Below are 10,730 nucleotides of genomic sequence, written 5' to 3' on the forward strand. Positions count from 1 at the left end.
AAAAAAAAAAAAAAAAAAAAAAAAAGAAAGAAAGAAAAAAGAAAAAGTGGAAACAGTTTTTGTTCATAAGGAGGGGAAATGGGTTAAGGGACGCATGGGAAAAAAGGGGTGGGATGTGTACAATGTACAGGTGCAAATTCCCCATGATGAGTGTTATCATGATATATGCCTAAAATGCACCAATAAATGTTGTGCTATAAAAAAAGCGTATAAGCCTACCTGCTCACTAATCAATTAAATGCCAATATTTTAAATAATTATGTCATTAGCAGGTTCATTCACCAGTATTGAGCCATTTCACATAAATGAACTACCAAATATAATAAAGCTTCATAAACCGAGCTTACTATCTGAGATGTCAGCCAAACATTTATTTGGAAATACTAAAATCTTGGGTGTTTTCCAGCAGTATTGTGAATAAAGCATCTAGAGAATGTGTTGACTATAACACAAATCAGCATGTTAAATAACAAGCTTCATCTGACTTAGCAAAACATTACAACTTTTGGAACAGAAAAATGAACTGCCGGACATTTCAAAGGTGCTAGAAATCACCCTACCAACACAAATGTGTACTTTAACAAGTATAGAAAAGGGATTATTCTTGAGAAAGTGGATAATTCCCTACATTTTATAAAAAGCTATCTATAAAATCAAAAATCAAACATGGAAATACTGACAAATAAGTTCGCTAAAAAGTTCACCTCTGCTCTTTCTTGAAATTTAAGATCAGCAATTAAAAATATTAGTCTATAAAACTTAAAATTCAGCAGGCCGTGGTGGTGCCTGCCTGTAATCCTAGGAATCAGGAGACTGAGACAGGAGGATCACTGTAACTTAAAGGCTAGCCTGAAATACGTAATAAGATCCTATCTCAAGAAGAAAAAAATTAAATTCACAAGTCTTTACTTAAATATTTTATAAAATGACCAATGTCTACCAATGGATTGCTAGGAAAAGTAAACAGCAATTTAAGTTTGGTTATGAACAGGCCCCTTAAGACAAAAAAAAGTGCATTACTTTTCTACTTTATAGGAAAGTCTGTCCCAGGAGAACCATCACGAAACTTTGTTTTCCTGGCTTTTTGTTTTGTTTGAGACAGACTCACTAAATTGCCCCAGGCTGGCTTCAAATTTTTGATGCTCCTGGCTCAGCCTAAATGGCTTGGATTAAAAGTGTACATCACTGTGCTTGGTAAAATTTTTCTTATTTTTAAAATCTATGTAATCAACTTTCAAAGGCAAACAGAAGTATTAAAGATTAAAAAAAAAATAAAGATCTTTCCCAGCATTTGGGCAGCTGAAGCAGGAGGACTGAGTTCGAAGTTAGCCTAGACTACAAAATCAAGACCTTGTCTTAAAAAAACAAAACAAAAAGGCAAAGATCAAAAGATCTTTACCAAGACCTCTCACTCTAATCTATCTCTGAAACAAATGAAATCAAATTTGAGCAAATGCCCATTTCTGACACCACAATAAAAGAAAAAATTCTACCAATAAATGCTTTTGTAAGACACAGTGAGATTAAACTCTCAAAGGAACATTCATAGAATCCAAGGTCAACATCTACAAAAATTTTCAATGGTGTGGGATACCCTAAACAATTCTTTTAAGATTCTCATTTTGAATTTCCCATAACTTAATGTTCTACATTCACACCTGACAGACAATTGTCACTCTAGAGTAATGCATACAACAAGAATTAAAATTCAAAAAAAGCAGAAATGTAGTCGGGTGTGGTGGCGCATGCCTGTAATCCTAGCACTCGGGAGGCTGAGGCAAGAGGATCCACTGTGAGTTCAAGACCAGCCTGAGCTACATAGTGAGTTCTCCAGGGCAGTCTCAACTACATAGTGAGACCCTGTCTCAAAAAAACCAAATAAACAAACAAAGCAAAAAATAAAAAAGCAGAAATGTGAAACAATGGCTATTGCTCTCCATTTCTCACACATATTTTTCACATATAACAGGTAAAAATACAAATATTTACAGCATAAACATGATTATAGTTCTTACAATTTTTTAAAAGTTTTATCATAGACATTTTGGGACTTTTATTTAACTGGGAACCGGGGATTTGACTCAATGGTTCTGCTGCCTGCCTCGCAAGCACAAGGGCCCAAGCTCGATCCCGTTATCAAAAAATAAATAAAAATAAAAATAACTGGGACAAAACAAAAATTTAACTGGAGGGCTGAGGATTTAGCTCAGTGGTTCTGCCACCTGCTTCGCAAGCACAAGGTCCTAAGTTTGATCCCCAGTACCAAAAACAAACAAAAAATTTAACTGGAAAAATAGAAAGTCATATATTTATACTTTCAAAATTCTTTTAAATCCTATATGGTCTTGATGTATATTACACTGTTAATTCAAAATATTTTTTTCCTACTCAGATTTTAGTTACCGTTTTATTTAAATGCTGTTTTAAGGAAATTTTATGAAGAACTTTCAAAAACTTTTCTAATGTAGAAGCTTCTAAATTTCAGGGCTTGTCACATGCACCTTATCAACTGAAGATGGCCTTTCACAACAACTTCAAAAACCAAGACAAACAACAGGAAGAACACAAATGGTAATGCATTGAGGTTCTCAAACACCTCACAGAAAAGACAGTGAATTCTTAGAAATCCATTAGGACTGCTTCTGTCTGGCTCTAACTTCCTCTAATCATTAACTTTTTAAAATGACATATTAGATTGCTTGTAATAAGCTGTACACTAAAACTGCAACTTGATAGGAACTTAGAAAGGACCACATAAACATTTCTTCTACTGTAAGCCTCATAAAAAAACTAAGTTTGTTTATAATAAAAAGCCACATAGGGGCCAGGGATTTAGCTCAGGGGCACCACATCCCTCTTACAAGCACAAGGTAGAGTTCAGTCCCTGGTACCAAAAAAAAAAAAAAAGTCACACTACTAATACATGGTATTAAAAATTACATTCACCAAAACTATAAGGTAAGAAAAAAATTACTGCTTCAGATTTATAAAGCAGAAGAGATTTCCAAATACATACCAATATTTAAAAGGGCTGGGGATTTAGCTCAGAGGTTCCGCCACCTGCCTGGCATGCACAAGGTCCCCAGTACCAAAAAAAAAAAAAACCAACAGGCTCTTTCTTTGTTCGGAGACAGCACGGCAGATCCTCCCATAATAAAGGCTTGTTATAGTTTAAAAAAAAAAAAAGGAAATTTAAAAGATATTTACAAAGTCTGAGTTTGAAGTAATAAGTTCAAAAGTAAGGCTAGTCAGTGTAATAAAATTTTTTTAAAATGTGCTTAAAATGCCTACAAAGTAGTTACAGTTTACTGACAAGAAATATATTCTCAAATAACTAAAACACTCCTCCTGGACCAAAACTGACCTTATGTCATTTTCTAGACACCTGAGCAAGAAGCTAGGGAGAACTACAGATACAAAAACAATGATTACATATCAATTTTACATGATGAATATGTCAAATAGTAATTTGATAACAATGCTTACCATGTTAACATCTAAAATTATATTCACAGAACCTTGCAAACTGATTAAGTAAAAATTACCAGTAAACCACTGAAGGAAGCAATACCTACTGACATTTACACAGGAAGCAGACCAATCTGATGGAAGTAATGGAGTTGGGAATGGAGCAGGGCTTTGAAAAGGCAACTCTGTAACTGATACATTCACAAGTAGGTGGTCAGATACCTGTGAAGCTAATTAATAAAGATGCATACTTTACTTGGGTGTGGCTGCACACACCTGTCACCTCGGGCTGAGGCAGGAAGATCACAATTCAAGGCCCACTTAATAAAGAAACCTGCCTGGGAAAAAAATAAATAAATAAGAAAAGCTAGGGATAGATATGGTTCCATACTCCCTGGGATCAATCCCTGGCACCATAAAAAGGAAAAGGGGAAAAAAAAAAAAAAGATGCCATACCTTGAATAGGGTACATCAGTAGAGTACAGCATGTCTGCAAATGACTATCTTTATCATAACATATTTGATTCCCTAATGTCTAGTAGGCACGTCAAGGGATAGAAAGTCAATAGAACATGGTCTCTGAACTGAAGAACAGTTCAGATAATAATTTATATTTTAAAATATTACTTTTCTCAATACTGCTCTGTATTCTCATAAGCTAGGAAACGACCTATTTCATCTTTCAATCTAAGTAACAGGAAACAATTTCAAGCTGGATACACATACAAAGAAAAGCAAGTAGAAAACTAGGCGTGGAGGTATGCACCTGTAATCCCAACTACAGGGAAGGCCACAGGATCATTTCAACCCAGGAAATTGAGGCCAACCTGGGCAATAGAGTGAGAAAAACAAATAAGTAAAATAAAATTAGCCACCCAAAATATGCTAGGCTTAGATAGGACAACTTGCAAGGCAAACACTCCAACAATTTTCTCTTCAATGCTATTGGCAAATCAATTATGTTACAGTCTCAAAACACCCCAAGGGAGCCTCTCCCTATGGAATTCAATTTTAAATAAGCATGTATAAAAATATCAAAACATCATCAAATCATAAGATGTCATTACAAAGTATGTATTATAAACAAGTATAATGAATACAACACAATACTCACCCTTTGCACATTTGTATCTGGGGATTAACTCAGTGGTAGAGTTTGCTTCGCATGTGTGAGATTCCAGGTTTGATTCCCACGTATCACACACACAAAAAAAGATGTATTTTCATTTGTGTAAATGAAGTTTAAAACTACATTCACTTCATACAGTGGGTTCAAGATAAACTACAGCTAGTAATTTCAACATTCTTTTTTTTTTTTTTTATTTTGGTTTTTTGAGACTGACCTCTAACTCTGGAACTCACTATGTAGCCCAGGCTGGTCTTAAACTCACAGCGATCTTCCTGCTCAGCCTCCCGAGTGCTGGGATTACAGGAGTGAGCCACCCCGCCTAGCAATTTCAACATTCTTAAAAATACCTTCCAAAATGTTTCATTTACTATTCTCTTTCCATAGGTTCACAGAGGAATAGTTTCAAAGCATCTATATTCCAAATTTAGGAGAAAGAGAATATAGGTAGAATAGGCAAACTTAACAGAATTTTCTCAGGTACTATGGGAACTGTGCATATTCAAAAAGAAAAAAAATGAGAAAATAAAATTGGATTAAATGAATCTGAGAAATATGACCCTCTTCTAACTTAAATTAACAAATAGTATGTTTCTCTATGACAATTAGCTATCAAACTTATTAGCCTTGATAAAAAAATGTATCACAAAATAAAATTGATCAAGTTTTTGCTTATATTTTCAGTAAACTTTTTTGGTTTTAAACATTAGGACAGCAGCAAAACTGTAAGATGACTACTTTTCAATACTTTTAAATTTTTTATTTAAATACTTCATGTTTAACAATATGAAATAGAGGGCCAGGGATTTAGCTCAACGGTTCGGTGGCCTGCCTTGCAAGCGCAAGGACCCGAGTTCAATTCCCAGTACCAAAAAAAAAACCAATATGAAGTATTAAGAAGCTTAAATGGCAAATGCAATCCCAGCATTTTGGGAGGCTGAGGCAAGAGATCACAAATACCAGCCAACCCTTAAATGACGTATTTATATCACTGATACAGATACAAAAATATAAAATTTACAGTATTTAGCTAATTTTGCTTACTACAGACTCTAAACTAGGACTACATGCTACTCAGCATAGTAACAACCTGCACTTTGTGGATATTCAAACACATACTGGGTACAATAGTTTTCATACAACTACCTTACTATTTTATTTACTATAATAAACCTTTTCTTTTGTGTGCGCTCAGTCTGTGATCCAGCTACAAAAAATACATAAAACATACTAAAAAAATTACCTATCCAGTATTTTTTAACACATTATTATTCTTAACTTTATACTCAAATATAAATCTACAATTAATATTCTGCAAAGATATTTATACTGTCTCCAACAAAACTTTCTGATTACAGTTGGTCCAAAACATGTTTTTGTTTCTTTAAAAATGTAGTAAAGCACAGCATCACAACTATGGGATCCAGGGCAGCATAATCTGAAATTTTACTTATAATTTTATGTCATTCTAAACAAAAGTTGTAATAAATTACTCAGTCTTCAGAATTATTAATTTAAACTATACTTTAGAAGCAATGCTTTTAGAAAGTCAGGTTCAATTTTCAGCAATGTTATCACTTTCACTTAAAACGTACCTAAAGTCGTACAAGACTCTGTACTATTAAACAGACAACCAGCTGAAACACAAAAATGAAATTTTTAGTGCTTTATAGGTACATATTGTAATTTACTTCTTGCAAATATTTCAAAGTATATCACTTTGGTTTTTTAAATTTGTAAAAGATTTTGTATAAATTTATGAATAATACGTAACAAAATATGGGCAAACTAAAGAATTTAAAAATAAATGTCTAGACTGGGCATGGTGATGCATGCCTGTACTAGCACTCAAGAGGAGTATAAAGCAGGAGAATCAGGACCTGATGAGGCCAGCCTGGGCTACTAAGGAAATTCAAAACCAGCCTAGAGGGCAATTTAGCTAAGTGGTCCCGCCACCTGCCTCACAAGCACAAAGTCCTGAGTTGGATCCCCAATACAGAGAAAAAAAATAGTAATAATAATAAAAAAAAATCTTTAAATAAAAAAATTAAACACTTTAGCAAATCAGATACTTTGTCATTTCTAACATAGAATAACTGGCTATTTGAATGCAGCCAAATTTCATATTTTCTATGAAACCTCAAGAAAATTTCCTTGGTACATCTCCATATATAAACAAATGTAGCTTGTAATAAACAGCTATAAAATTTAAATTCCCTCAAAACATATTTGACCTCCCACACCCAATTAAAGCAAACTCTACTATACCTAGCCTCTCCTACCTTATCTGCCTTACTCCCTCCTTCCGGCTCAGTCTCCCACAGGGGTAAAATATTTCACTCTTTTAGAAAATTAGAAAAATTGTTCAGGGCCGGGGATTTAGCTCAGAGGTTTGGTGGCCTGCCTTGCAAGCGCAAAGACCCGAGTTCAATCCCTGGTACCAAAAAAAAGAAAAACTGTTCAGTTCAAGGTTATGAAATACATTTAAGATTTTTAAAAATACTGTCTTTGGTTTGTTAAACTACAAAGACTTTCTTTTAAAAAATAGGAGCTTGTTGCTGGGCGTGGTGGTACATGCCTGTAATCCCACCACTCGGGAGGCTGAGGCAGGAGGATCGCTGTGAGTTGGAGACCAGCCTGGGCGACACAGTGAGTTCCAGGTCAGTCTCAACTACATAGTGAGACCAAAAAAAAATAAATAAAAATAAATAAGAGCTTACTAAAGTACTGACTTAGCAGTAAACTAAATATAAAACAAAGTAAATCTGCTTTACGTCTTAACTGTCCCCAAACCACAGGAGTCTCCCTTAAAAATATATTTTGTTTTGTTTTTTGGTACCAGGGATCAGGGTTCTTGCACTTTGGCAAACCAGTTGGTGGAACCACTGAGCTAAATCCCAGGCCCAAAAATATAATATTGTCAATACTCATCTAGTTCTTTTAATTTCCACACAAGTAGTAAGATCAAAGGCTCTAGGTCCAAGAATAACAGTGGGATCTCAGAATCAAGACAGTATGTTGCTTTTGTTTATAGTGACATATGGCCCAAGTATCAACTGAGAACAGACTGCTCTGCAGGAAAAAAAAAAAAAAAAAAAAAAAAAAAAAGAGCCTAAGGTCTACTTTTACAAGCATTCTTATAAAATGTACAAAACATATCCTCCAAATATCTATTATACCTTAGCCCTACAGTGACTAAGATCCAAAAGAATAGCTAGGTAGCTATAGAAAAAGCATACTAAATTCTTCCCTTGAAGCCACTCCTACTTATACTAAGCCAACCTAAAGAAGTAAACCTAAGTTGTCCACACAGTGCGCTGATTACCCTAAAAACCTCCACTTCTAGTCCAAATACATATCCTTATTCAGGTTACATTAAATACTTCAAGATAATAAACAGGATATATCTTTTAAGCAGCTGGATCCAGAACCAAGAAAGACATTTAAGATAATTTTCCCACCCAACCCTTACTAGGGACTGAATCCAGGGACTTTGTACCTAACTACATCCCCAATCCATTTAAAAAAGAAAAAAAGACAATTCCTGTACACTTATATTTGTATCATATACAAGGTACTCATGACAAAGCTTTCAGCAAAAATTTGTTCTCTATCTCCACAGTTAAGGGAAGACGAATGCCTTTTAAAAAAATAAACAATGATAGACAGATTCCTCCATTTTAACTAAGTTCTAGTAGTCTATCTTCAGAAATAACTTCCAAGTTAAACATCCCACATTGTTGAGCCTCAACTTTGGACACTAGGAAATTAGGACAGCTGCAACCCACAATTTTTACAACAGTAATATTTATTTTGGCACCAACAACATATCCATATATCAAGTTATTCTGTGTTCTCTAATAGATGTGAGGCATGAATAACTACTTGTGGAATGATATTTTAAGTACAGAAAATTTCAAAGTTCCTTAGAACAACCTTGACTCTAAGTATTACCAAGGCATCTCTTCATATCCAAATTCAGGTAAAGAAAGTTTCTATTGCTGAATTATTTGAAACTACATTTGTATGCCTCTCTAAATTAACCACCAACAGTGAAATTCTATTCTACTTTATCACATCCAACGAACCGTTACAATGAAAACACTAGTAAGATAACTCTTCTTACCTGACACAATTAAGTTAATTTCAAATTTACCAGCATAAATCATTTTAACATTCAAATGAAAAATAATAAGCAAATAAGTATTCCATTTAAATGCGTGCGAATCATTTTTTGGGAAGCACTGTTGCCATATTCTGAAGTTTACATTCTCCCATTCTTTTCAGTATCCCTCCAGCGTTCACATTACCAAATCTTTAAAAACAAAGTTCAATTAAAAAGTTTACTTGATAATTACTGCCAGTTAAAATTGCAAGAAAAGGTGCTATGGGTGTGGCAAAGTAGTACAGCACTTGCCTATCATGCTTAAGTCCTTAGGTTTTATTTCCAGCAGCACAAAAAAAAATAAAAAATAAAATTTGCCAAGAAAAGAAAAAAGGCTTTCAGTACTTTCCACCAAACACCTATGTGCCAATATCAAACTTGCTACAGCAAACCTACCTCTGTAATTTGCAGCCAATTTTTTTGGCATTCTATGACAGAACACCCCAAAAATTAAAATAGTATGTCCCACAGCTTCTTTTCAAGCATGTTTACAAGAATTATCTCATAGAAACCATCCACTTTAAAGTGACTTTAAAACCCCATACCCAGAAGCCAATGACTGGTTTAAAAACATAATGACTAGTTCAGTGGAAAAAGTATTATGACAATAAACTAAGACGGCCTCACCATGTTATGATCTGCTAGCCTAATATGTATGTTTAGCTACTGTAGTCAGCAGAGTCCAAATATAAATTTGAAACATTTAATGACCAGGGCTGTTCTAGACTATCATCTTACCTGTTCAAAAGTTTTTTAATCTATGGCTCTCCATAAATACTTTTTCGTAGAAAAATATTCCCATAAATACAAAAACTAGTGAAATGTCCAAAAATCACAAGTGTTTCCATAAATCTCAACACAAATCTTAAATAACCCAAATATTAAAGAAAATAAGCCTAGCACAGGCTATGAATTATATTTCATAAATAAAATGAGCTACACTTCACAAAGACAACCACAAATATAACAAGATATACCTTGGTGATTTAAAAATAAATTGGTTGATTGGTTAAATTTCAATTACTGGTAAATGGCATGAGGGCATAAAATAAACAATAAAACTGAAAACATTTTTTTAAAGATCAGTCATTTTGTTTACTTACACTAGGAAGCTTAATCATGGCCTATCTAAACCTTATCATTGCTCACTGTATAAAATTAGCACTGAACTTGCAAACATAAGCAGAATCTAGACTTAAACATATGGTGAGATGTGCCCAGTTTCTAAAATATTAAATGTGAATGGAGGATTAAACTATTTCTTGGGAAACAAACCAAAAAAAACCCACCGATCTGGCTTAAATTTTCATCAAAAATCAAAAACTAATCTGATCAGAAAGGGAACCCCTAAAAATTTTAAAGCACCCAGCAATTTAAAATCATGAAATTAAGCTAAATAGTTTATAAGTATTCCCATTTCAAAAGCTACGGCTTACAAGCCAAAATACCTAAGAGGGGGGAAATCGGCCGATCTCCAAACTGAAAGGTACGCCTAAGCACAGGCTGGTTTACCAGCTAACTTTGCCAGCTCTATAACAGAAACATCAAAACAAAGTTGACAATAGAATCACCCATCAACCTTCCCGGCAGACTAAGCGATAATCTGAAAAACTCTGCCGTTGCTGATAGAAGCTCCTTACAAGCAGCGAACTGACAGGTGGAAAAATAAATCCCCGCACAGGCAGGCCGGCAAGAGGTTGCGAAAACACGGTTCCCGCAAAGAACGCGCCGCGACTCCTCCGTAACAGGTCCGAGGTAATTTACGAACACGCCCCGCGGCGCAATTCCTCGGCGGAGATGAGACCAGGAAATGAGGCGCTTCTTCCCCCGAAAGCCACATACCATTTTAAAACAGCCGTCTTCCCCCGCGACAGGAAAACAGACATGGTCAGCCCAGGTCTTCCCGCGACTTCTCCCAGCGCGGAGCAGGGCACCGGGCGCCGCCGCGTAACGAGAGAAGCCGGCGAGACC

General features: G+C 35.0%; 1 protein-coding gene across 4 annotated transcripts in view; it reads right to left on the reverse strand.

Annotated features, from left to right (window-relative positions):
- The window catches only part of Hipk3 (homeodomain interacting protein kinase 3), an 89,071-nt gene extending 78,407 nt beyond the window's left edge, over positions 1 to 10,664 (reverse strand). The window contains exon 1 of one of the 4 annotated variants that reach the window (XM_010612638.3): positions 10,602 to 10,664. The gene's annotated coding sequence lies outside the window, so the exon portion shown is untranslated. The remainder of the gene's footprint in view (positions 1 to 10,601) is intronic. The other 3 variants (XM_010612639.3, XM_010612640.3, XM_010612641.3) reach the window with 3 other exon arrangements.
- Positions 10,665 to 10,730: the final 66 nt, after the last annotated feature.

The sequence above is a fragment of the Fukomys damarensis genome, unplaced genomic scaffold (genome assembly GCF_012274545.1).
Source record: "Fukomys damarensis isolate Sample0158 unplaced genomic scaffold, DMR_v1.0_HiC HiC_scaffold_27, whole genome shotgun sequence".
NCBI classification, from domain to species: Eukaryota; Metazoa; Chordata; class Mammalia; order Rodentia; family Bathyergidae; genus Fukomys; species Fukomys damarensis.